This window comes from Megascapheus bottae, chromosome 18 (assembly GCF_031878675.1).
Source record: "Megascapheus bottae isolate mThoBot1 chromosome 18, mThoBot2.hap1, whole genome shotgun sequence".
Lineage (NCBI taxonomy): Eukaryota > Metazoa > Chordata > Mammalia > Rodentia > Geomyidae > Megascapheus > Megascapheus bottae.
In genome coordinates, this window is record NC_143526.1 from 16059387 (window position 1) to 16086551 (window position 27165).

The following is a 27165-nucleotide window of genomic DNA, read 5'->3' on the forward strand; positions in this document are numbered from 1 at the left end:
CCTATCAGAAGACCTTCTGTGACTTCTTGGTATCAGGGGACAGGGCGGGGGAGAAGGGGCTATCCCTCTAGAAGAAATGGACTGGTCTGTGTATTCATTTTGATCACACTGCTAAAAGAAGCAATGAAATGACTATCATGCAAAGGACATGGCAGATAAAGCCATGATTCTGATTCTGTGCTGCTCCTGCCTGAAATCAAAACCATCTTTGGATGGTTGGTTTTTTTGGTGCCTGTCCTGGGGCTTGAACTCAGGGCCTTGTATTCTTGCTTGGCTCCTCCCCATCCCCACCACCAAGGTTTATGCTCTACCACTTGAGCCACACCTCTATTACCAGCTTTTGCTGGTGAATTAGAGATTAAGTGTTTCTTGTATTTTTCTGTCAGGGCTGGCTTTGAACCTCAGTCCTCAGATCTCAGCCTCTCATGTAGCTATGACTACAGGCATGGGCACCAGGACCTGCCCCAAGTTCATCTTTGTTAATTTTCTCCCACATCACTTGATTTATATGAGCACCCCAACTCTTTCCATTTCCATAAAGCATTCAAAATTCCAGGAGTTTGTTTTTTCTTTTAATTTTCCTACTGATTAAGAAATATATGTAATTTTCCTTCCTGCCACCTGGTCTGGCCTCAAGGCAGGATTTAAATATTAGCTCAGGAAAACAAACGCCCAACACAGATGTCCTATAGGTTGGTTATCTTGTGTAGTAGGTGTGCCTGGGTTACTTTTCTCTGTTGGAAATTGATAATTAGGTACGGTTTATATTTAATACACCTAAAAGGAAAAGAAAACTCCCTGAAGGGGGCAAAGTAGAAAACATTTTAGAGGCTTCAACTCAGGTTGAAGGTTTAGAGGCTTTCCTACCAGGTTTGGAGTTAGGGGAAAAGAGCATCTCAAACTAAGAGAAAATAGCTATATTAGCAACTCTAAAATTTAGGGTCTAACTGGATTTCATGCTTTAACACAGAGTACCGTGGTTAGTTGAACATATTCCATTTCCCCAAATCCTGATTATTAGACCTAAGATGGGATCCAGTCACCAGGCCATGGAGACGATGTTGGTTCAGGGACCACACTTTGAGAAAGAAGTGGGGGGGGGGTGCTGGTGTCCTGGGTTTGATCCTGAAATAGTTCTGCCAGCTGATGGCAGTATTTTGAGGTTACTGGAGAACAAACAGGAGCTGTGGCTTTGAGGCCAAAGCTAGCTGAGCCCTTTGGGTTGAGCCAATGTGCTGTAGTGAGGATCTATTCATTGCAGGGACTGAGCTGGCACTGGGGGGCCCCTAGTGACATTGTCAGGGCCCTGGCTGTTGCCTTTTGTCAACAGCCTGACTTCCAGCTGCCAATGTCTGTATTGCTCTGCTGCTCCTGGAGTCCCCACTGCTTATAAGCAAGGAAGCTACAAGTGTCAGGATCGAAGCCCCCAGGAATGTCCTAAACCAGTGGTTACCAATCACTGTGGGCGACCATGCCCGGGGCTCCTTCCTGTTCTTGTAGATGAATGGCGGAAGGGAGTTGCTCTCCACTGTCTCCTGGGAGTGGGGGGGGAGGGGTGAGCGGGGTAAGGGGGACGGTGGTGCCTCGGTGGTAACTATTGTGCCCTCCCTCCTGTCTCCATTTCCTACCTCCTCACTCTGGCACCAGCCCCCAGACACACTGCACCCACCACAATGCTTGTCTCAGGCTCTGTTTCTGGGGGAACTGAACTAAGAGAATGAATCAGGCTGGTTCTTGCCTTTGGTGAGGTCACATTTACAAGGGGAGACATGGAAACTGGCTTAGCACAATGTAGAGCATGTCTGACTCACTGGCGAGAATGAGGTCTCCAGGCAGATGGAAGCCCTCTGCTGCCTGCCCTTTGGAGGACCATAAGGTAGCCATAGAATGCACCTGGGTGGGGGACTTGCATATACAAAATGTATGGAACTCTGCTCATGTCCACGCTTTGGGGAGCATCAGATGTTTGGAGAGCATGCTTTCCTAAGAACAAGGCCAATGTCAAGGCTATACCCAGCTTCATACCTCACCACAGCACCGTCAGTCTAGCTCTCCCATTGCCTCTGTGGTGGGCCCAAACCCCTAACTCCTCCACATCTCCCACCAACCACCCCTTCGCCTCCCCAAACCAAAATGGCAAGAAAAATATACTTCATATCCACATCTCTCCATTCAGACACTTCATAGAAATGATGGAATTGTCACTGACAAACCTAATTGCTCTTTGACCATCCACCTTTACAGGTCATTCTTAGAGGACAAAGTAACTCAAGAGTTCTTCTTTCCCCCACATTTCAGCCTGGCTGAAGGGAGCAGGACACTTATGGTGACACAGTATTGGGTCCTTTTCAGGATTCACGAAGTGGCTGACTACAAACAGCCCATAGTGCTGCCTCTACACAGAAGGAGCACATTGTAGGATGAGATCCAGTTTTGAGAACTCATGGTCTAAGCCAGGAATGATAACACACACTTGTAACCTAGGTTACTCAGGAGGCTCAAGGAGGTCCAAGCCTTGCTCAGCCCCCCCTTCAAATTATCAAGCCCCATCTCAAAAAAACCCCCAACAAAACAAAACATGATGGTTGTATGTCTTTAATGGGAAGTATACTTAGGAGAATTACAATCCAAGACTGGCCCTGGGGCAAAGAGAAAGAGAGAAAGAGAGGGGGGGGGATCCCTATTTGAAAAGTAACTGAAGCAAGAGCTGGAGGTGTGGTTTAAGCATTAGAGCACCTGTCTAACAAGTGTGAGGCCCTGAGTTCAAATCTAACTGAGCAATAGAGGCAAAGATAAAGGAATACCCATGGAATTTCAATTATAGGAAGTCCCAGAACAAGAGAATTAGGAGGCCACAGAGGTAAGTTCAGCAATTGCTTTAAGTGTGGAGTCAGGAGATGGGCCAAAAGCTAAAGCTGCCATAGGGGATAGTCTCGTTTTTTTTTCCTGCCAGTCCTGTGGCTTGACGTCAGGGCCTGCGTGCTATCTTTGAGCTTTTTTACTCAAGGCTAGAGATCTATCACTTGAGCCACAGCTCCACTTCCAGCTTTTTGGGGGTAGTTAATTGGAGACAAGAGTCTGATGAGCTTTCCTGCCCAAGATAGCTTTGAACCAGTATCCTCAGATCTCAGCCTCCTGAGTAGCTAGGATTATAGCCATGAGCCAGTACCTGGCTTAGTACTCTCAATTCAGATCTATACACTTAAACACGTGTGAATTGAAGTGGGCACAGGTGGCTCCAAGCAACCACCAGAAAACCGGAAATGGAACTGTAGCTCAAAGTGATAGAGTACTCGCTTTGAGAGAAAAAGCTCAAAAGACAGCATTCAAGCCATGAGTTTCAAGGCCCAGGACTGACAGAAAGAAAGAATGAAAGAAAGGAAGGAAGGAAGGAAGGAAGGAAGGAAGGAAGGAAGGAAGGAAGGAAGAAAAGAAAAGAAAAGAAAAAAAAGAAGGAAGGAAGGGGGAAGAAAAGAAGAAAAATCTTAAAAGTCTAATGTATACCTCATTAAAGGTAAACGCATGCACTGAAGTGTGTTTGTGAGGTGTAATATGTTATTTACTATGCATTCAGGCAAGTGCACAAATTGCTTGCCTGGGAGAAAATCTAAAAGGAAATGCACTAAAATATGAAAGATTTGTGTTTCACATATGGTATTCTAGAGGGTTCTTTTGTCTTCTTTGACTTATCAATAATTTCTACCTCCATGATTCTTCTCTTTTGTAATAGTAAAAGAAATGTCCTTGTTCATTGCCCATGGAGGGAGGCAGGGGTATTGGCAGCCTCCAGGACACTAGATGCTCAATGTGTGTTCTATGTGGTAAAATCCTATGGATTTGCCTCTGGGTATTTCCTATTCTAAGACTTCAGTGCAAGATGGAATCTCACATCCCTTAGTAAGTCAGATACAATGTTCCTGGCTAATGCAAATCCTTAGTTATATCATCCACCATCTTTCTATAATTTTGCTGCTTTATAACCATGCCATGTGTTTACAGGGACTGGGCTGGGACAATTCAAGGACCAGGGTAGCTGGTGATCAAAACTCAGGACCTTCTGAGTGCAATGGCTCATGCCTGTAATCCTAGCTACTCAGGAGGTTGAGATCTGAGGATCACGGTTCAAAGCCAGCCCAGGCACTAAAGTCCGTGAGACTCTTATCTCTCTTTAATCACCAGAAAACCGGAAGTGGTACTGTGGTTGGGGTTGTATCTCACAACTGACAAAACAAAAACCAGGAGTTCATACATGCTAGGCTATACTAGCCTAAACTCGATTATATCCTCACCCCAAAGGATAAAGCTTTATTCTTTGTATTTCCATCCACCTTTAGCATAGCAATTTAGAGGAAATAACTCTAATTTGGCACAAAACCACTTATACAGTATTACAGGTTGCTCATTGCATATATCCCAAGCATTGATGTAAATGATTTTTCCTGCTATGTGAAACATATCTTTAATAATCCTTGCTCAGAATTTCTGTCTTACCACTTCCTAGTTTTGTGGCATTGAGAAAGTTATTTCCTCAGCCCATTTCCTTATCTGTATAGTAGTATGCTTGGGGTGATTGAATTGAGGTTGTGTATTGAAAACCTTATATAAACTATTAAACCAACAGTGGAATACAGGGTGTTCATATAATAAATACAAGCCCTGCCTTTCTTTTAGGCCTCTTTTATTCATTGTTCTTTGCTATTCCTTCCTTGTCATCTTTCACACAGTTCTCAGAAGTGAGCAAATATTTTCCCACCTCAGGGCCTTTGCATTATTATTAATATTTATTATTATTTTGATGGATCATGGGGCTTAACTTGGCTTAGACACCGAGCTTTTCAGCTCAAGGCTACTACCCTACCCTGAAGTCAAGCCCCACTTCCCGTTTTTCTAGAGGTTAATTGGAGATAAGAGTCTCAGGTCCTTTTGTGCCTGGGCTGGCTTTGAACCTTGATCCTCAGAGCTCAGCCTCCTAAGTAGCTAGGATTACAGGTGTGAGCCACCGTGCCGGCTTCTGCAAACATTATTATGCCCACCTGGAAGACTCTTATTCCTGCATCTCCCTATAGCTGGGTTAGACTTAAGATCCAAGATCTCTTGAGACTGTGCCTAAGGCTCCTAAAGCATCCTCCTCCTCACTTTCGCCTTCTGTCATCCCTATTGTAGTTATATAGTAATCCTCCCTTGTTCTAATAAATATGGTGTCTTTTCCTTTGTGCCCAGCAATGCTGCCCCATGGTACCAAAGACAATTACGTCCTTCCCATGTTTTATATGCAGGTCATCAACGTTCTTGTGCTCAGATCATTATTAAGTAAAGCAGAGGTTACCCAAACTCAAGCTCGGCGGTGCTGAGGCGGTCCACTTAACATCAGAAGTGGCTCTTTAGTGACTAGCGGGAGGGTAGCCTATACAACTTGGATCCTTTGCATAAAGTAGCAATCTGTCTACAGGGCTCCTCACAACTGCGAGCACATTAAAACTCATGAATTTTTGTTTTTGACCATTTTCCCTTTAATATTTTTGGACCTCCATTGGCCATGGTTAAAGTGAATGTGCTGATCAAGGGGCAATTCAGTACATGAAATTACCTGGTTTGTTTGGCTCTGATCGTTCCCCCTCCCCCACTCAAAAATCTTCTTCTGTTAGAGAGGTTTCTGTCTGTTTTTTTTTTTTTTTATAGCTCCAGCCCTGGAATACCACAGGTGGCCCCAAATTACAGACTGAATGAACAAATAGTGATTGACCAGTAGGCTACACATTGCATGGATTCAGTTCAGGTGTCTAAGTGTTCTGCAGAAAGGAGAGACTAGGAGGAAAATCTGTGTTCTGGTCCCAGTGGCTGAAGGAATCTGTCCCAGGCTGTGCTTGCCTGCCACACATCTGATGGTTTGCCACAGTCAAACAACTCCAGTGAGGACAAGGTAATAAGGAGGGCATTGTGCTGCCCACAGAGATGCATGTGTTTGGGGAACAGCCCGGAAAAAAAAAACCCCACAACTGTCTGCTAGACACACCTTTCCTGGCCAGGTGTTCTCTTCTCTCTATCATCCTTCCCCACAGTGAAAGCAAGGGGAGCTGACCCCACTTTACTGTCAGTGTGGTGATTTTGCAAGGTTCTGGGACCAGTGCAAGCCCTGCCAACACCATAGTGGAATTTTCTAACCCATGCCAAAGAGGGAGCTCATTAATTTTCATGTGTGAAGGAAACAAAAGGCTTCTTGAGCAACAGGCATATTTGCTCCGTTGAAGGATGGCAGAGCTTCCCCTGAGGAAGGTAGGCGAATCAGGCTGAGAAACACTAGTCCATCCCAGCCAGCCATGATGCCACTGGCCCAGGTGACATGAGCAGAAGTAGAAGAGCACCCTCCTCCTGGAAACATTGCCAGAGTGTTCTTCTGCTAATGTCGCTTCCCTCTTCTTCTGAATGTACACAATTTCTGGAGCAGTCATGCCCATACACCTGCTCTTCAAAGTGGATGATAGGTTTGAGTCAATCCTTCAGTGCCTGGCCTCCTTCATATCGGAAAAATACTCAGAATCCTTTTACTGAGGAGTGATTTCAAGCATTGTACTGCATAAAAATAAATGGAAAAAACCAACAATAATAAACCACTGTACTGTGTGAAACAATGTGCTTTCCTATATAGAAAATAGTATAGGCTAGGCACCTGTAATCCTAGCTACCAGGAGGCTGAGGTCTGATGATTGTGATTCAAAGCCAGCAGCGAGAGGAAAGTCTGTGAATGAACCACCAGAAAACTGGAAGTAGCACTGTGTGATTCAAAGTGGTAGAGCATTAGTCTTGAGTGAAAAAGCTCTGATTTCAAGCCTCAGGACCAATAAAAATAAAATAAAATAAAAATAAAATAGAGAGGAGGAAAAGAAAATAGTTTACATGAAGAAGATACTTGTTTCGTATTATATTTTCTTTGTATCTCCTCCTGTACATATTGTATTCATGCAGGTTCTACTGTTAAGTCATAAAATTGCAATAGAGCTAGCTGAGCACAGATGGCTTGCACCTATAATCCTAGCTTCTCAGGAGGATGAGATCTGAGGATCAGGGTTTGAAGCCAACCTCCACAAGAAAGTCATGAGACTCTTCTGTTCAATTAACCACCAAGAAAGCAAGAAGTGGAGGTGTGGCTCAAGTGGTGGAGTGCCAGCCTTGAGTGAAAAAGGTAAGGGATGGCACTCAAATTGTAAATTCAAGTCCCCATACTGGCACATACATATCCACAAAATTACAACAAAGGTATTTCCATTTTGACAGAACCTAGAAATATGAATATATTTTGGAGAATGCAAAAATTATTCTCTGTGTGTGTGTGTGTGTGTGTGTGTGTTGGTTGTGTTTTTGAACTCAGGGCCTGGAGGCTATCCCTGAGCTTCTTTTACTTTATTAAGGCTAACACCACTACCACTTCTGGCTCCACTTCTGAATTTTTTTTGGGGGGGGAGGTACTTTATTTGATATATGAGTCTGGCTTCAAACTGCACACCTCAGATATCAGCCTCCTGAGTAGCTAGGATTACAGGTGTAACCCTAGTACCTAGCACACTAGCACTGGCACGTGGCTCACGTGGGTTTTAACATCAATCCTGACATGGTTCTAGGATTGATGATTTAGGGGCCCTCCCACCCCTCAATTCACCTCCCCTCAGTTCTGTCTCTAGAGGACGTGGCAAACATATTGAAGCGGCATTGCACAGTAAGCCAGTAAAAGTTGAGTATGAATTAATGTCACTCCCCTTCTCTCACTCATAGGCACACAACCTCCCTTCCCCCACCCCTCCCCAGCAGATGGTACCTAGAGCTCTGTGAGAATCGGTAGCCTCATAAGGAAATGATTGTAAAAAAAGGGGGGGGGGAAGTTGCCTAAATTAAACAACAGAAGTAACTAAATTTTGCACGGATCTGGAGTTCTCTGACGACCAGTGGTCATCAGCAGCCTTACAAAGCCAGTGGGGGTGCGGGTAAGTTCTCTTCCCTCTAAATCTAATTTTTCTGCAGTTCACATTCACAAGGGAGTCTGGGATGACACTGCTGAGCCAGGACAGCCTGCCTGATGGATTAGCTTGTCGAAGGGACAGCCAGGCTGAAGGCAGAGTGAAACTCATGCTCCTTACTGGGTCCTGTCAGAATTTTATTAGTCTTTCACTCATTTTTTTTTCATTCTTCTGGCTAAGGACCTTCTTCAAAACTCTTATTAATGATTAAAAAATGAAGGGGAAAAAAAGCTGATTAGTGCCGTTGGAGAAGAGCTAGATGGTGATGGAGAGGCTTGGGAACAGAAACTTTTTTTAAGGCTGGAGGAAAGAACCTGAAGCGGAATCAAATAATGATGCTGAAGTGTCAGGCACTTACTAATCAACACACAGAGATAGATGCTTCCTGAACCAAACAAACCCAGCATTGAGCAAGGTGTCTCAGCTCAGCCCTAAAGCGATGGAAGAACAAGACCTGAAGAAATAAGCCCACAGTGAGGTTAGGAGTGATTTAAGGTAGACCTAAGAAAAGACTTCCTGAAACTAAAAGTAGCTCATTGAAGACTAGAAATCACAGGGGATTGAGAAGGAAGAAAGTATTGCTTGGGCCTTACAGTTTTACTGGTGCTTCAGAGTTGACATCTACACCTTATCTACCAGTAAACATTAGTGACCCAGAGGGAGCCAGTGGTAGTGTGTGTGTGTGTGTGTGTGTGTATGTGTGTGTGTGTGTGTGTGTGTGTGTTTGGGGGGGAGGTGGCAGACAGTGTTGAGAACTTTTGTAGAGGGGAAGGAGTTCTGTGTGCTCTTTGAGAAGAACAACCAAAGCATCTCCATCAACCAGAACAAAAGCGAACGAGGTGCACGTAAACCTACCACCAATGACAGAAAGAGCAAATGCCCGTAACCTTTGAAAGGTGAGGAGGAGGGGATGTGCTCCAGGTGGCTCTTTGGTAAATGGTGGGGGTTCTGGTATATGGGGGTTTACAAAAGTCAAGCAGAGAGCCCATGATCCTCAGCTACTCAGGAGGCTGAGATCTGAAGATCGAGGTTCAAATCCAGTCCAGACAGGAAAGTCCATGACTCTCTTATCTCCAATGAATCACAGAAAAACCAGAAGTGGCACTGAGGCTCAAGTGGAAGAGTGCTAGCCTGCAGCAAGAGTTGCTCAGGAACAGTACCCAGGCCCTGAGTTCAAGCTCCAGAACTGGGTGAGGGGGGCAGGAAAGGTCAGGCCAGGCAGACTTGACAAACTCGAGTGTTTTAGCTCCTGGTAAGATAGAAGTGACAGGATTTTGTTGTTGTTCGTTTGTATATTTGCTCCCTTAGCTAAGGGCCTCCCTTAGCTTTTTCACTCAAGGCTGGATGCTCTACCACTTGATTCACACTTGTGTTTTTTTGTTTGTTTCTTTGTTTGTTTGCTGGTCAATTAGAAAGAAGATCACACAGTCTTCATTTTGAAGGTTATATTTGTTAAAAAGAGGAAAAGAAGCAGAGGGCTCCCTCAAAATCTTTGTATATCATTGCCATATGAATTTATTTGGGAGCACTTACCTCCAGTTGAATGCTAGTATGTTCAATTATTAATAGCCTGTCTGCCCATATTACCATTGCACTATAAACTCAATGAGGCTAGGGGTCCTATTTGTCTCTGTTGAAGTCTTGGCAGTCAGTCAGTATGGACTGTACCATGCCACAGTAGTACATAAATATTTATTGAATGGATAAATAAAATAAACCAGGAATGAAGGATGACTCTGTAGACTACAGGTCAAAGTCCTGAGCTCTTCATCTCTGGTAATATTCCAGAGGAACCAAGATGTATAACTAGGCTAATTATGAATGCCTTCTGTGGTGGCATTGTCTAAAAAGAAATGTACCAATCAACTGACTTACACAATAGTAACCCCTCTGTATACCACCTTTATAATAATTTTTTAATTAAGAAAAAAATGTCTTCTGCTCAGGGTTGAAAAGATGAAGCCTACAGTATTTTCTAATCCAACAGTCCTTGGCTTTTGTCTCAAGATGTCCGGTGTGTGGCATCTAGCTATATGGCAGGATGTCCTTAGGGCTGCAGGATTTCTCCTAACTGGTGTTTCCCTTGGCATGAGATGAAGGATCTGAAATTTCCTAGGATATCACAACTGAGAAAGGACAACACAATTAGATAGGGTCTTTGATTCAATTAAAGTATTTTTGACAGTTTGCCAATTGTATTGAAGGATGGTAGAAAGGAAAACAGCATCCATTGGTACATGTAGGGTCTGTTATACCTGCTCATTTCTCCCGTGGGAGGTTCAATGGAGGAGCTTAGAAGAGGTGTATCCTGGAAAGATATTTTTGGAGGGGTCCTCAAGACAACTTCATTGCCTGTAAGTGAAGGCTTGGGCAAGCTACTATATTTCCTCGAATATCAGTTTCTAGCTCCTCACCTGTAAATTGAGGATAATGTTAATATGATGATAATACTTTCCTGTCTTGGTTATAATAAGGATCATTTGCAAAGCATTATGGAAATGGAAAAGTGCCAGATAAATATCATTCATCTATTATTTTGATTTTTTTTGGCTCTTCTCCTCCTGTCCCTCCCCTCCTTTCCACTCTGTTTCTTTCTCCTAGTACTGAGGCTTGAAATTGGGGTCTTGCGGTCTTGCACTCTTGCTTGATTTTTTTCACTCAAGGGTAGTACTCCACAACTTAGGCCACAGCTCCTCTTCTGGCTTTTCCATGATTAATTGGAGATGAGTCTTATGGACTTCCCTTCCTTGGCTGGATGGCTTTGAACCATGATTCTTAAATCTCAGGCTCCTGAGTAGGATTGCAGGTGTGAGCCACCATTGCCTAGCCTTTCGCTGTTTTCTTTGGGGCCTTACAGCCAGACATACGTGTCAGTCATTGCTATTTCTGCAAAGGTTCCTAAATCTAAGCTCACCTGCATCATCACCCACAAAACAAGCCAAACATTCCTACCGTAACAACCACAGAAATTGGTAGCATGATTTCACATAGACCATCTACTTCATTTGTGTATGTTTTCATTTTTTTTAACAGTTAGCATCATCTCTATGGATTTTTCCCCTTGGGTGTGTAATAATATTACTTTGGTTTTATGAAACACTACGGCAGAATTCAAATGATCTGGGATCTCACATGGGTTCTGTGCTCTAGAGCTTGCAAAACATATAATGCATGTGTTCACCAGGGAATGGCAAGATGCATAGTCTATTCTAAAAACGTCTAAGTTCTAAATTGTTTGTGATTAACACCAACAGCTTCAGCCCATTTGTTCACTTATTAATTCATTTGAGAAGTATTTATGAGTTTTAGAGTGTAGTTAGTGCACTGCCCAATCCTGTCTGCGATTCTACTGCTTATCTAGAGCCTCTGATTACAGACACCAGCATTAGTGCCTTCTCTGGGCTGTGAGCTAGGAGTTAACTAAGGTCTCAGGCTCAGCCTTCAACCCATGAGATAGGAGTGGGAAAAAACACTCTAACTTCCTTGCTTCTCAGTCTGGATATCTCAGAGGCTACTCACAGCAGGAACTAGTGAGGATGCACTCTTTTGGCTGTCTTCTCCTTCCAGTCTCAGGTTTCTGCTCATCTACTGGTGATTTCTGGGATCATCGCCCAAATAAACTTGGATTTACATCATTTTCTTAGGGTGTGTTTCTGGAGAGATTCAAGTGAGTCCTTACCAGAATCAAAACATTCTGTTAGATGTGTATAATGATGAATGGATAGAGCCACTGACCCCCAACAAGTCTACAACTTAGACAAGGAGATGAGATGCGTGCAGAAATACCAATGTGAGTACACAATTATTTCATTTTTAAAAATATTTTTAATCCTATGGCACCTCTCCATTCTGCCCCTCCCTTCGCCTCCTACCCCCTTCCCCACATTTCTCTCTCCTACTCTTTTTCCCTTTCTTCCTCTCTCTACCACTCCTACCCCCTGTCTAGATACCAGTTGACAATGATCTTCAGTGCTATGGTAGTGTCTACGTACTTATGAGAACTGATAGTTACATTTTTAGGGCTTTCTCCCACAGTTATTACACAAAACCATTATTAAAACTCATATTGACTCATACCTGTGATTCTAGCTACACAGGAGGCTGAGATCTGAGAATCATGATTTGAAGCCAGCCCAGGCAGGAAAATCATAAGAATTTTATCTCGAATTAACTACCAAAAAGCCTGAAGTGGATTTGAGGCTCATGTGGTAGAGCACTAGCCTTGAGCATAAAAGCTCAGGGACAGTGCAGGCTCAATTTAAGACTAACACACACACACACACACACACACACACAGCCATGTGCGTGCGCACGCACACACGCACACACACCACACCATCTACACTTACAATGAGATAGCTTACACTGAAAAACAAAGGTACTATTTAGGATGCTAAAATCGGAGGATTGCCATTCAGAGCCATCCACAGCAGAAAAGCCCAGGAGATTCTTAACTCCAATAAACTACTCAGAAGTGGAATTGTGGTTCAACTGGTAGAGCACTAGCTTTGAGCACAGGGAGGCTCAGGGGCAGAGCCCAGGCCCTGAGTTCAAGCCACAAATAAAAACAAAACAAATATAGTGGGATGCCAGTGGCTTATGTCTATAATCTTAGCTACTCTGGAGGCTGAGATGTGAGGATTGTGGTTTGAAGCCAGCCCAGGCAGGAAATTCCAAGAGACTCCTCTCTCCACTTAACCACCAAAAAGCCAGAAGTGTAGCTGTAGTTCAAGCAGGTAGTGCTCTAGCCTTGAGTGACAGTGCTCAGGCGCTGAGTTCAAGACTCAGGACTGGCACAAAAGCAACATTTCTTCCCCACAAAATCCAAAACAAAACAAAACAACAACCCAAAGTAATGTTGTAAGATCAAATCCAGTCTGTGAAATACAGAGAAGCCATATCTTGAGAGGTGGATGTGTTCCCAGCATCTTTATTAGAAAGCTTGTGTCTGCCATCAGACAACAAATGAATGTGCTTTAAAATTTTATTTATTTAATTAATTAATTTTTTTCCAGTTCTAGGCTTGAGCTCAGGGCCTGAGCACTGTCCTTGGACTTTCTCAAGGCTAGAGCTCTACCACTTGAGCCTCAGCACCACTTCCGGCTTTTTTCTATGTATGTGACACTGAGGAATTGAACCCAGGTCTTCCGGCATGCTAGGCAAGCACCCTACCACTAGGCCAAACTCCTGGCCCCATGAATACGCTTTTTCATAGAAGACACTTTACCTTGTTCATGAATGCCTTCCCAGCATTGAACAGAGATGGACCCGTAGTAGATGCTCAACTGGATGCATCTGATAGATGAAGGGATGGGACTTCTTCCTTCTCTCTTCCCATTCACCACAACCTAATGATTTTTGCCACCAATTTATTCCTCTAAAACTGTCTATCCAGGTTCCTGGAGAGTTTCCATGTTTATCCTTCCTCACCTCTGAAATCTCTCCCCTCTGTGAACCCATCTTCTTTTCCCATGTCTGTTCTTGCCTCACTGGGAGATTGCATCATGGGTATTATTTTCTTACCTCTGCCTCAATCTCCTCTTCCCTTGAACTTGAGCCCAACTATGGCATGCATTGGCCAAACGGATGAGGTAGACACAACTTGGTTCTGAGCCTCAAGTAATCTCCTATATTTCTGCTTGGTTTCTTTTGTTTTGTTTCTCCATGAGAAAGATTTGCTAAACCCAAGGAGAGGGACTGAGTCAAAAGCATAGGAGTTTGCTTCTAACATACCTCAGTTAAGCCCAGAGTAAAGAAGAGTTACCATTCTACCCAGAGACCTGTAATGGAGCCAGCCTAGCTCACTCAAACCTCAGATGACCCACAACCTGAGCTCTAACAGAAAACTGGATTTGTTTTAAGCCCCAAGTTCCAGAGTGGTTTGTTATGAGAATGAGTTGATTGCTATAGTTTCAAATGCTGTTCGAGGGCTGGGAATATGGCCTAGTGGTAGAGTGCTTACCTAGCATGCATGAAGCCCTGGGTTTGATTCCTTAGTACTACATTTATAGAAAAAGCTGGAAGTGGCGCTGTGGCTTAAGTGGTAGAGTGCTAGCCTTGACCAAAAAGAAACCTGAAGGATAGTGCATAGGCCCTGAGTTCAAGCCCCAGGACTGGCAGAAAAAAAAAAAAAAAGAAAGAAAGAAAAAAAAAAGAAAAAGAAAAAAAAAAGCTTTTCATCAACCCCGATGCCCCTTAGTAGATGAATGGATCAAGAAGATGTGGTACTTATACACAATGGAATTCTATGCTGCCATGAGAAAGAATGACATCATCCCATTTGTAAGGAAATGTAAAGACTCGGAAAAAAATCATATTAAGTGGAGTAAGCCAGACCCAAAGGAACATAGGCTGAATGGTTTCCCTCATTTGTAATAATTAGTACAATCTAGGACTCTCCTAGCAGAGGATCACAATAACTCAAAACCTGTATACATAAGGTCATATAGAATGAGACGAAATGAAATGAACTCTAGGATATGAAAACAAATGTTTATCTTGTGTGATTGTTGTTCTTAATATACTATGTTGTTTCTCTTCTTTTCCCCTTATGGTTAATCTCATGTTGTTACTGTATCTGACTTTGTTACCTGGTATATTGTATATACATTTATTTATTTGAAAGAGGGAAGGGAAGGGGGGAAACAAGATGATTGAGAGGGTTGGGTGTGGGAAATGGGGACAAAAACATAAGAAGGGGCATCAATGTGTGAGAAATAATGCACCTACTACCTGACAAATGTAGCTGTAACCCCTCTATACATTAACCTGACAATAAAATTTTAAGAAGGAAAGAACAATGTTAAAAAAAAAAGCTGTTTGTGATTGTTGATGAGCTTCAGGTTAGGAGGAAACACCCCCACACAAGTATGCTTAGTTTTTCAAATGTGTGATGAAGTCATGTGCTGATGGCTCACACCTGTAATTCTAACTCCTCAAGAGGCTGAGATCTGAGGATCTTGATTCAAATCCAGCTCAGACAGGAAAGACCATGAGACTCTTATCTCTAATGAATCATCAAAAAGCTGGCTGTGGATGTGAGGCTCACACAGTAGAGTACCAGCCTTGAATGAAAAGCTAAGAGATGGAGCCCTGAGTCCAGGCTCCAGTGCTGGTACAAAAAAGAAAGAAAAAAAAAGTATCATCAACCTGGACTCCAACCATACCTTCAGATCCAAAGAAAACATCATCTCTGGTTGAGTAGCCATGTCTCAGTCAAAACAGCACTGATCCCATCAGCTTTTATCACCTAGTGACTCAGTGACTCAGTTTGCATGAGCATATTTGAGCATATTTGCACAAGGGCAGAATTGCCTAAGGTGATAATTCTGAGTGCTTTTTGAGTAAAGCAAGACTGTATCTCTACCTGGACATGGCTTGGTTCCTGAATTTATTTTTTTTTCTGATCCTGGGGCTTGAGCTCAGTGCCTCTGTGCTGTCCTTGAGCATTTCTATGTGCTCTACCACTAGAGCCACTTCTGGCTTTTTCTAAGTAGTTTATTGGAGATAAGAACCTCCCACCACCCCAAGATATCTTTGAATCATGATCCTTAGATCTCAGCCTCCTTAGTAGCTAAGGTTACAGACATGAGCCACCAGTGTCCAGTTTTGCTCCTTGATTTTTTTTTTTGTGGGTCATGAGGCTTGAACTCGGTCTGGGCACTGTCCCTGAGCTCTTCAGCTCAAGGCTACCGTCCTACCCTGGAGCCAAGCCCCACTTGCCATTTTCTAGAGGCTAATTGGAGATGAGAGTCTCAGTTCCTTTTTGTGCCCAGGCTGGCTTTGAACCTTCTCAGATCTCAACCTCCTAAGTAGCTAGGATTACAGGGGTGAGCCACTGTGCCTGGCTGCTCCTTGAATTTTAACAGGTCAAACTTAAATACATTTTCCCCACTTTTTGTGTGTATATGTATGCCAGTCCTGGAGCTTGAATTCAGGACCTGGGGTGCTGTTGTTTAGCTTTTCCAGTTATGGCTACCACTGTTCTACTCTAGGTTCTACCACTTGAGCCAAAATTCCATTTTTAGTTTTTCTGGTGATTAGAGATAATGGTCTCATGGGCTTTCCTGTCTGAACTGGCTTTGAGCTATGATCCTCAGATCTCAGCCTCCCGAGTAGGTGGAAGTACAGGGATGAGCCACTACCGTGTCAGGCTTCCTTACTCTTTCTCACCTGTTCACTCTTCTGTCTTGTTCCAGGAGTGACACTAACTCACCCCATCACTCATGCCAGAAATAGGCTTGTGACTTCCTTATGTACACACTCAAGGGATCAAGCCTTACCTATTTTGCCTTCTAAACATCTCTCATGAAGGATCCTTCCATCTGTACACAAACATACACACATATACACACATTCACATTTGTGTCTTTGCCTTGCCTGAGCTATTGTGATGGACTGTCTCCAAATCTAGTGGGCCTAGCCACCCAAAAAGAGCATGTCAAGGGAATTATCACAGACGCCATTCACCACAAATCCCTCCTTGAGGAACCAGTACTGGAAGTTATGTGTTCCAGACTCTTCTCTTCCACCAGGTACACAACTCACCTTCAAGATGTGTCTGAATTTGGAAAGGGGAGAACACAGAAAAGGTGAAACTAAGGTTGTACAAATACAACAGTAGTACTCACAAGACTATGTGAAAAATTAACTGTATATCTTGTGGGTGGGGACAGGAGGGAAAAACTGAGAATGTGAGAAGACAAGATTAAAAAAGAATTATACTCATTGCCTGATTCAGGTAACTGTGACCCCTCTGTATATTACCTCTACAATGAAAATTTTAAAAAGCACAGCTTATACTGAATTAAAAAAAAGATTGACAGAGAGTTCTGGGGTTATGTCTAAGAATGATGAGGGCAAAAGCTTCTCCAGTAATCAACCCTATAACTGTGGATAGGGTACTAAGTCCTTCTATGCCTCAGTTTCTTCATTTCTAAAATGGGCTGGATGCGATGATGCATGCCTGTGATGCAGGAGACAGAGGCAAGAGGATTGTCAGAGGGCCAGGAGTTTGGTCAAGTGATAGAGTGCTTGCCTAGCATGCATGAAGACCTGGGTTCAATTCCTTGGAATTACATACATAGAAAAAGCCAGAAGTGGTGCTGTGGCTCAAGTGGTAGAGTGCTAGCCTTGAGGAAAACCCAAGGACAGTGCTCAGGTCCTGAGTTCAAGTCCCAGGACTGGCAAAAAAAAGAGGATTGTCAGATCAAGATCAGTTTTGAATATATAGCAAGATTGTGTTGCAAGAAAGGAAAAAAAAAAGGAAACCAACAACTCATCATTAAGAACTGGAGTTGTAGATCAGGTGTATAGCATTGTCAACCATGCAAGAGGTCCTGGTATGAACACCAAAAATAAAGTGGAGACAATGGTGCCTCCTTTACAGGTTTGTTCTGAGAGTTAGATAAACATACATGTATAGGCCATCTAAACAATGGCACATAAGATCTAAACATGTCATAGTTTGGCATCATGTCATGTGTTATTTACTTCATTTGTCATTTGTTACCCTTCCATAGTTGTTGATAATGCAAAACTTATTTTGAAACTCTAAGGTATCGTCTCATCTTGTTGCTCTTACTAAATTGCAGATATTCATAAAGAATATTTTTGAATACTGTCATGAATTAATAGACTATGTTAATTATTCTGGTGTGTTTTTCTTATTGCTTTATTTGCTTAAAATACACAACTATAAAATATGACATGTCCTTTTTTTGAGTGTTTGAAGTATGATATGCAAACAGATGAAATTCATCTTTTTTTTCCTTTTCTTTTTCTATTTTTCCATTTGTTTTTGTCAGTTGTGGGTCTGAGACTCAGGATCTGGGTAGTATCCATGGGCTTTTCTTTGCTCAGGGTTAGCACTCTACAACTTCAAGCCACAGGTTCCACTTCTGGTTTTCTGGTGGTTTATTGGAGATCTCAGTCTCCTCAGTAGCTAGGATTATAGGCATGAGCCACCAGTGGTGGCTTTTTTTTTTTTTCCTTTCATACTGGGTTTGAACTCAGAGCTTTGAGCTTGCTCAGTTTGTTTGCTCAAGGCTGGTGCTCTACTGGGCTTTCCTAAAAGCCTCTGCTCACCTCTTCTTCTTAGTGTGGAATAATTCCATGCCTAAAGTTCCTAGATCTACTCTCTGACCCTTCATTGTGCTGGCTCTGTATTGACATCATCTGTCCATACCCGGGACAACAGGCTCTCTAGCCTTGAACCTGGCCCTGAGAAGATGGCACTCAGAAGATGCGCTATGAGATGGAACTTTCCTCATTTGGCTGGAAGGCTGAAACTCAGCAGATATAGGTCTGGAAGTAGAAGACCTGAACCAGAGGATAGCAGTGCCTCTCATCCCCCTTGAAAGGCATCTTCTCTCCAGCAGGCTTTGGGATGACTTTGGTTTTCCCAGCTCTATCTTAGGGGAGCATGGCTGAAGAGAGAGCTCTTCAAGTGCAGAAGTAGCTGAGAGGACCAGACTGTGATGATGGGGATAGTAGTCAATCAGCCCTAGCAGAGCCTGTGGAGGGAGGCTGTGGTCTCAGCTCAAAAGAGCCTGAGGACAATGAAACCGGGGGTGGACGGCACCACACCACAGAAAGGAATGGCAGAGGGGAGGGGCAAAAGAAAGGCAAACTCAGACCAGACCATGCTTCCATTCTGAAGTATATGTTGTGTTGAGGTTGAACCAAATATTGAATTAGGCGAAGGAACAGACTCAGGGAGGCCCCTTTCGTAAACATCTCTCACTCCTAGGGACTTTGTGATCCTGTGGTTCCTAGGATAATATTTACAGAACCCGTGTTTACTGGTCTCCCCTTTGTGCAGGCTCAGAGGACATTATGGTGCCTCTCACCTTACCATTCTGCCCAGACCTGCTTCTTGCTACAAGACTTTCTCTGACTGATGAGGGCATGGGGAGTTAAAAGTCCTCCCCCCCAGGAAAAGCTCTTAATCAATGAGGACTGGGAGGAAGTAAATAAATAACCACATTCTTACCCTTTGGATGGGACATTTTTAGGGTGTATTTCATATGGTTTTCAGGCATCCTATCATAGCAGGCCCTGCCCCCTTGACCTCCTCCCAGCAGCTGGGGTTTTGATGGTATGCTCTTTTCCTGACCAATATTTCCTAGATGATCCCCCTCTAGATAAATTACAGAGGGCCCCTCATGCCATGGGTTCAGCACCCAGAGTTAACCAAGACAAAAAATATTCAGCAAAAATTGTATTTGTACTGAACATACAGACTTTCTGCCTTACCACTCATGATTCCTTAAATAATCCAATAGTTTCACTATTTCCGTAGCATTTACATTGTATTAAGTATTCTAAGTCATCTAGAGCTAGATATGTGCATGTGTTCTATGCAAACACTAAGCCATTTTACATAAGACTAGAGTAACCCCGGATTTGAGCATCCGTGATGGATCCTGAAACCAATCCCCTTCAAATCTCAAGGGACTGACTACTGTATTTGAACTAAGTCTTCCTGCTGGGGTCTGCTTTTGGGGAAATTTTAAACAACGACAAACAGTGGATAAGATAAAGGGGGCCCTGTACACAGACAGCTTTTCAACATCTGGGTCTTTAAAGGGTCCATGTGCCACTTCAGACTCTTTGCTCAAGCTAGTACTATATCCTAGGCACCCAACACAGCAAACAAATGAGGAACCTAGAGGAATATACACATACTCAAAAAAAGTTCATTGGCTTGCCTGAGGTCAAGAAGAACTAGTCCGTAGCAATTGCCAGCCTGGGATTCTTGAATTTTATTTAAGTTGGGCCCACTGCTAGAAAATGACTGAGTATAGGAAGTTAGTCCAGGTTAATTCCAGTTGATCAATCATTAATGGGTTCAGGAACTACTGCCATTAAAAACAGGAATGAGTGGTTTAATTTCAACCTAACCTCTCTGTATTCCCTCATCCCTCATGCAAGTTTTTATTTTCCACATCTAACAAGAACTAGAACAATGTAAGTGGGAGTGGAGAGGGGGTGGAAGACTGTCCAAGGAACGGACATCATGAAGTGGACAGTGCAGCTACAGGGGCCAAAGCAACACTGTGGACAGGTGGGCCAGCCACAGCTCTTTTGGCCTCTTAGAATAGTAGTAAAATTAATACTATTAGTTAATTTATCAAAATTAACACTAGGCCAGGAGCATGGCCTAGTGGTAGAGTGCTTGCCTAGCATGCACAAAGCCCTGGTTTGGATTCCTTGGTAACTACATACACAGAAAGAGCCAGAAGTGGTGCTGTAGCTCAAGTGGTAGAGCACTAGCCTTGAGAAAGCTCAAGGACAGTGCCAAGGCACTGAGTTCAAGCCCCACAACTGGCAAAAAGAAAAAATTAACACTATTAATAAGTTAAAAAACAAGCTTAAAATTAATTGAGCCAGGTGCCAATGGCTCATGCCTGTAATCCTGGCTACTCAGGAGGTTTAGAACTGAGGACTACAGTTTGAAGCCAGCCTGGGGAAGGAAAGGTTGTGAGACTCCTATCTCAAAGTGATACAGTGCTAGCCTTGAGCAAAAGAAGTTCAGGGACTGGGCCCCAGGCTTGGTTAAAAAAGAAGAATAAAAAAGAATTATGTTATAAAAAGAAGGGGGTTATTCTACCCTTTGGAGTAAAGTTAGATAATGAAGAAATAGCAATCTGTTGGGTTTCTAGGGATGTAAGTGGGTTTACTTGGGCCAGAGCCTTCCTCCCTCCCCAATATGGGGGATAAGATGCCGCCACCAGTGGATGGTTAACTATTGCTCTGCGGGTTTGAGTGTGTACAGCATCTTGGACTATGTCTCAGGTGTGCCCTGCCTAGCCAAGGGGTGTGCAACCCTACCTCAGTTCCCTTCCACCCTCATGGCTCCATGTATTTAAGGGAATTCTTTCCGGTGCAGACCAAAACCTCCTTGGAGAACAGACCGCAGAACTTGTCCTCAAAGCCAGAGACCGGAGGGGGGCGGTGCTTTGGGCCAAGTTAGTTGGGTTTAAATAAAGCATTTTCTGTGCTGTTCCCAGATTGCGCAATCCTGCTGGGAGGGGGAGGGTGACACCCACCGCCATCTCAGCGCTGGCGGAGTTCAGAGCAGTAGGCCCAGCACCGCCAGGATTCGAACCTTCCGCCACCCTCCTAGGCCGAGGCAGTTCCAGTTAAACGAAAGAGAGCAACCCCACCACCACCACTACCGCCGCCGCCGCCGCCGCCGCGCCGCCGCCGCGCCGCGCCGCCGCCCCGGGGTGGGCGGGGCCGGCCTGCGACCTCCCTAGGTAGGCCGGGCGTCGTAGCTCCGCCCCCGCGCAGAGCCGAGAGATGCACTGCGCGGCCCCGCCCCCACAGCCCCGCCCACCGCAGCTCCCCGCAGCTCCTCCCCTCTCTCATTGGTCGCGGCGTAGACCCTCCCCTTCGTCCAATGGCTGCCGCCGCGGCTCGGCTGTCCGCGTCCTGAGTGGCTAGCGACAGGCAGAGTGGCGGAGAGCGGGCCAATGGGGAGAGGCGTCTCGATGAATGGCTGGCCCGGGTGGGGAAAGCAGGAGGCGGCGATCCCGGCGGAGGGGGCCGTTCGCCAGCTCGGAGGCAGAAAGTGCCACGACTCCACACGCGCGCACGCAGCCAGCGAGCGGCCGGAGCGGACGGCGGACGGGGCGGACGGCGTCGGGGTCGCGGGAACTGCAGCTGCTTAGGGGCGGCTTCTCGGCAGAGGCTCGGCCGGCTCCTCTCTTGCGGTTCCGCGGCGGCGGCATCTCCTGCCCTCTCGCTCTCCCTCTCGCGTCTCCGGCTGCAGGTAAAAAACTTGGCCGGGCCCTGCAGCGGCGGCGGCGGCGGCGGCGCGCGGCCCAGGCCGTCGGGGCGCCGGGGCTGGCTGCACCGGGAGTGACACGTCTCCTTGGCGGCCCCTCCCCCGGCGGCGCCGGCCCGCCTGTCCGGGCCGTGGCCCAGGCCCCTCGGGTGGGACCCGGGGCGGGGGGTGGGGGTGGTGGTGGTGTCTGGCAGGCCGAGCCCTTGCAGGGGCGTCGGCCCCAGCCCGCCCCGCCGTGCGGACCTTGCGCCCGGCCGTCGGGGGAACCGCGGTGGCTACGCGGCGCGACGTGGCGACCCCTCCCTCCGGGCCGGGCCGTCGGGCCGACCGACGCGCTCCGAAGTTGGGTGAAGAAAGTTAGCGGCGGGGCGGGGCGGCGCACAGCTGGCGGAGGAAGGGGTTAAGTTTCGGGAAGCCGCCGGATGACGTTGCCAGGCTGGAGTCCGGGCCGGAGGGTGGGGGTGGGGGGCGGAAGACGGTGGAGCCGGCCCGGGGGTGAGGTGGGGGGTGGGGGTGGGGGAAGAGGGTAGGTGAGATGGACGACCCTGGACGGAGCTCACCAGCCTGCGAGCTGTTAGCCTAGGGACCGCCTCGAGGATCTCGGGATGGCCCCGACGGGGCGGGCTGGGGAGCCACGGGGCTGGCTGCGGGTGCTGTCCGGGGCCGGACGCTCGGCGGCCGCCGTGGCAACTTCCCGGAGTGCCGGGGCGAGGCTCCTTGCTCCCCCTGGCGGTGGGGCCTCGGCACCGTTTCCCCAGCGGGGTCGCGCGGAACTCCGCTCGAGGATTGCCCGGCCGGGGCCCAGGGGCACCCAAGGGCTCGGTTCGGCCTGCCCCGCCCGCGGCTGGGATGAATGGACCAGCGGTGCCAGGCCCAGGCGGAAGCGGGCACCTCCGGGCCGGCCAGCCAAGCATGCTGGCACCCGTCCCGCCGCCCGCCCTGGCCCGCCAAGGCTGCCTGGCTTCGCCCCGGCTTGGGAGAGCAAGCGGGCCTGCGCTTCCAGTAGGAAGGAAGGAAGGGGGATGCTTTAGGTCCTCTTCCTGGATTGTGAACCACGAGGACCCCATACTGTGGGCAGTAGCTTCCAGCAAGTCTTTTTTTTTTTTTTTTGCTCGGGACCTCTCATTTCCCTCTCTGATAAAGGGAATCCTCTTCGCTCGTATTTGAGAGGACAGCACTGAGGACCTCGGCACTTGTAGCTAGCAAGCACTGAAGAAGTATTTACCTCTCCTCTTGAGATGGGATGCCATGTTAGGGACTTAGGGAAAATGGAGCCAGGTAGGTCCTTGGCTACATCACCTCTGCTCAGGTTCCCTAACCTCTGTGAACCTGGGTTTTCTTATCTGTAGCCTGGAGATAGTACCACCCACTCCCCCGTAGGATCGGAGTTGTTGTTCAGGGAAGTGCCTCCCTGCCCGGTCCTTGTGCAAACAGAAGGCAGTTTAGCAATAACCCTCGGAGGTCAGAGGTCAGGATTGACTGGGAAGCGCCTAGGAAATGAAACTTTGGAGGCTCTCTGGAGCCTCCTGGGTCACTATTTGTTCAACTACTCAGTGTGCTTAAACCTTCTGGTTCAGGAGTCCCTGGGTGGAATTTTCTGGAGATTGGGGAAATAGACCCAGAAGGGGTTACGCTTCCTACGCTAAGCAACTTGCACACTTAATGCTCTAGCCCTGTACTGTTGAGCATTTTCCTCCACCCCCCTTCATCTCCTTATAGTTTTCAACTGCCCTTGTCTAACTTCCTGTTAATCTGGGGCCCTACGAATCTCTGTGACCCTGCAGCATGCTACTTGTGTGCTGTCTTAATTCCATTATGAACTTTTTGAGGGTCAGCTGACTTTGTTGTCCAGCAACTTGTTTCCCTTCCAAACACAGCTTTCAGTTGTGAAAGTCTGGAGATGCCCACAGATATATCTGTCCATTTAAGAAAAGGGAAAGTCAAGATTTCCTCCACCTTGAGCAGTGCAAACCTGAATTGCAGGCAAGCCTGGATTGTCTGGCTCCTGGGTCAGTTGAGGCCTAGAAGAGACCAAAGTGAGTGACAAAAGCAAGAAAGGGATCTTGGGATTTGGGAGCAGAGTGTTTCCAATAAGTAGAGGTATAGGTACTATGTTATGACAGAACTCTTTCATATTTAGGATTCAGGCTCTGACCATATATATTAAGGGAATAAAAAGTTAGATACGGTGATATATGAACATTTTGTTGTTGTTGGGAGTTTTCAGTCCCAAATCGAGTCACATTTGAACAATTAAGCTCTTTGCTGAAATCTGAAATAAGTTTTAACTTTACTGGTTGCAATAATTAAATTGCATCAAACTCGGTTTAAATAGTTGAGTGCAAATGGTTTAATTGATTCTTGGCTTATTATGTAGTAGGGAAACCTTTTAATGGTATGGGACCTTGGATTCTTATTTTTATCCCTGGAAGCTTTAACTAATAGACAAATGACACAGGGTCAAATTAGCAGTTCATTTGTTTCTTCTTTGCCAAAATCAAAGAAAAATCCAGAGGGGATAAACGAGTCAGTGAGAATTATAAGGGAAGGAATTGTGCGATTCCTTGACATCCTAGACATGCAATCATTAAGTCCTAACATGCATCCTTGGTCGTCTTGGTAAAGGGGGTGTTAAAAACAGTAGATTGCCTGGCTCCTGGGCCAGTTGAGATCCAGGGAACTCAGGAGGACAAGACTCAGGGAAAAAGGCAAGAAAGGAATGCTGGGGTTTGGAACTAGAGGATGTCAATATTTATTAAGGGAGGTAGACATGCAATTGTCTCATGGGATAAATGAAACCAAGTCCAACCTGATTTTTAAATTTGCTGTTTAGAATCAGATTCTATAAGCATGCTCTATATTTAGGCCTCACAACAACCCTAGTTTATGAGGTAGTTATCATTGTTTGCTACCTATTTCATGAGTGAGAGTGAGGATACCCAGAGAATCACTAGGAACTATTCGGCCTGTCCTGTGTTAGCTAAGTGACACCGTCTCTCTGCCGTGTGTGTGTGTGTGTGTGTGTGTGTGTGTGTGTGTGTGTGTGTGTGTTGGTGCTGGGGCTTGAACTACTCAGTTCCTGAGCGCTGTCCCTGACCTTTTTTTTTTCCTCAAGGCTAGTGTTCTATCACTTGAACCACAGCTCCACTTACAGCTTTTTGGGGATTAATTGGAGATAAGATTCTTATAGATTTTCCTGACCCTTCTGGCCTTGAACTATGATCCTCAATCTCAGCCTTCTGAATAGCTGGTATTACAGATATGCACCACCGGCACCCAGCCTCTCTGCCTTCTGAACATTCTGTGGGGCTGTATAATTCTACCTTCCTGGAACAGTAATTATCCAAGGGAGGACACAACTAGAACATTGAAATTAAGAGGTTCAGTGATAAAAAGGTGTAGAATGAGTTGAAAATGTGGTACTGCAAGAAGGGATTCTGAATTTCATTTATTTGTGAAGCATCTCTTTGCTGGCTTTCAAACTGTATGCATACAAATGAATGATTCCTATTTGCCTGAAGAAGCCTCTATCCAGGTCTGTGTGGTCCATATGAAAGAATTAAGACCTTAGCTGGATGCTGGTGGCTCCTGCCTGTAATTCTAGCTACTTGGGAGGCTGAAATCTGAGTATCATGGTTCAAAGCTAATATGGTCAGGAAAGTATGAGACATTTTTACTTTCAGGTCCTGGGGTTTGAACTTGGGACCTAGGCTCTGTCCCTGAGCCTATTCTGTGCTTAAGATTAGCCCTCTACCACTTGAGCCACAGCACTACTTCCAGCTTTTTCTGAGTAGTTTATTGGAGAGAAGAGTCTCCCAGACTTTCCTGCCTGGGTTGGCTTTGAACCACAATCCTCAGATCTCAGCCTCCTGAGTAGCTAAGATTACAGGTGTGAGCCCCCGTTGCCCAGCTTCTGTGAGCCTCTTGTCTCCAGTTAACCAGTAGAAAACCAGATATGGAGCTGTGGCTCAAAGTAGCCTTGATCAAAAAAACTCAGGAGCAGGGCTGAGGTCCTGAGTTGAAGCCCTGCAACAGAGATAAATAAATAAAAAGTTAAAAAATTAAGATCTTGGCCACATTTTAAGTGTTCACTAGTTGCATCTTGGTTAGTGTAGGTTTGTATCATTCTCTTTGGCACAGAAAGTCTGACTAGACAGATTGGGCTAGGTAGCTTGTGTTCACTGAACGTTCAGGTCTTTGTTCTTGGTCTAATAGAAATATTATGATGTTGGAATAGGTGATCATTCTGTAAGTCAAAACGACTGGTGGCAGTTCATACAAAAACTTCAGCCTACTAAAATGTAAACTTTAGCTTTTCATGTGTTGTAACCTACATGCCAAGAAAAAGGGGTTGATGCTTGAGGCAGCAAGCAGTTTTTACCTAATATTGACAGCATCAGAATGATCAAATGTACCAAATGCAGGAAAAAAAAGTGGTTATTAGATGGAGAACACATGGCTTGTACATATTTCATTCTTAAGTGTGAGAGCCCTGGGCAAGGAAGTCTACTTAACATTATAGAAAATTAACTCAGGGACTTCCTGGGAGACCATTTTCTTAGGCAGACAAATTCTGAAAGGGTTTCCTGAAACAGGCAGATGCTTATGTTTAAAACCAGACACCTCTCCTGTTTTCTTGTTAAGTGTTATAAGTAACATGTTTTTCCCACTTGTCAAGCAATGGGTAGCAACTTCATAAAGAATGCTTTACAATTTCTGATTTCTAGATTTATTCTGTAAGACTGGGATATCCTCCTGATCCCCAAACCTTACACATTCCATTATGCTATAGTTTTCCTATCTGGCTGGTGTAAATAATTCCCTGAACTAGTAACTATATTCATGTTAGGTTAACTCACTTTGAAAGGATCATAGGATTCGGAAAGGTCAGTGTATGGGAAGGATTTGTGCATTCTTCATTGTACTGATGGGCTCATCTTAGAGCTCTGTAGAATGACATAAAAGCAAAATTTAAACAGTTGCTGGGCAGCTAGTCAATCACCTATTGGTCAGAGAAGAGGTCTACTGAAAAGTTGTCAGCTATTTATAGTGATAATGGGTATCATCTGCTGACTCAGTAGTTGGACTATAGGCCATCTTGAACCCAAACCTTTAATTCTGCACTCCAACCTTAAGCAGGCTATGAAAAGACAAGATCTTTATTAGCATGTCTGGAGACAAGTGCCAAGCTGCCCTTTGTGGACTAGACTCAACCCCATGGTATCAAACAACTGACCCACCCTTTTAGTTTCTCATTAAATTTAGATTTTTAGGACCCTCGAGAAAAATGAGTTTCTTGCCACACCAGGTTGGTTTTCCTGTGGCAGCTGTGACCTGTGTTCAACCTTCGTGGGCAAAGCCGAT

The 27165-nt window shown here is 45.3% G+C and overlaps 1 protein-coding gene and 1 long non-coding RNA gene across 2 annotated transcripts in view; one reads left to right on the top strand and one right to left on the bottom strand.

The window, feature by feature from the left end:
* Positions 1–10004: 10004 nt before the first annotated feature.
* On the bottom strand, positions 10005–11675 carry LOC150050164 (uncharacterized). The gene is made up of 3 exons (XR_016538706.1): positions 11529–11675; positions 10265–10423; positions 10005–10135 (listed from the first exon to the last, which is right to left on the bottom strand). It is a non-coding gene; the product is annotated as an uncharacterized LOC150050164 (long non-coding RNA).
* A 9886-nt stretch (positions 11676–21561) lies between these two features.
* The window catches only part of Rrbp1 (ribosome binding protein 1), a 68171-nt gene continuing 62567 nt past the window's right edge, over positions 21562–27165 (top strand). Inside the window, exon 1 of the mRNA XM_090351955.1 lies at positions 21562–21786. The gene's annotated coding sequence lies outside the window, so the exon portion shown is untranslated. The remainder of the gene's footprint in view (positions 21787–27165) is intronic.